Source organism: Alosa pseudoharengus, unplaced genomic scaffold (assembly GCF_046254945.1).
Source record: "Alosa pseudoharengus isolate Yale_2024_CS ecotype anadromous, Long Island Sound unplaced genomic scaffold, YU_APseudo_1.1 YU_APseudo_1.1_scf_12, whole genome shotgun sequence".
Classification (NCBI taxonomy): domain Eukaryota; kingdom Metazoa; phylum Chordata; class Actinopteri; order Clupeiformes; family Clupeidae; genus Alosa; species Alosa pseudoharengus.
Window position 1 is genome coordinate 33296429 of NW_027468587.1, and position 622 is coordinate 33297050.

A 622-nucleotide genomic window follows, 5' to 3' on the forward strand; every position below is an offset into this window, starting at 1 on the left:
ACAACCAGGCAGACCCACCAGACCCCCTTGGTTGACCGTTGCAGGTCAACCCCGCTCCACCTGCCAGATTATGCAGCCGGGATTAAGGTTTATGAAATTATAGAGCTGTTTTTTTATGATTACTATTTATTTATTTTTAACTTGACTGCAGAGGAGGGGCAGCGTTGTCATGTGACGTGCTCGAGTCTGGCATGTGTTAAGAACCCAGCTGCTGCTTTCCACCTTCAGGAGCTTGTGTGTGTATGCATATCTGTGAGTGTATGTATACACACACACACACTGCATCTATAAATGGTTATGTGTGTGCACGAGTGTATTGCAAATATTAATGTTCTAACCTTGGATGATCATTGATCAATCAATTTGTTTCTTTATCTACACAACATGGTCCATTAAATTCTGGTGAATTATTTAGAGTGTCACTAAAGTGGCCTAAAACCATGCTGTACAACACTTTGGGTGCATACTCTGGAGACACAGAGAGATGCTAGAATTTAAAAAACAAAAAACAAAATTTTATTTAAACAGTGATCAGGTCTCAGTACCAATGTGCCTGTTAAAAATCAAAATCAAACAAAAGAAATAATAACAGGAATAAACTACAAACTTCAGGGAACAAAGA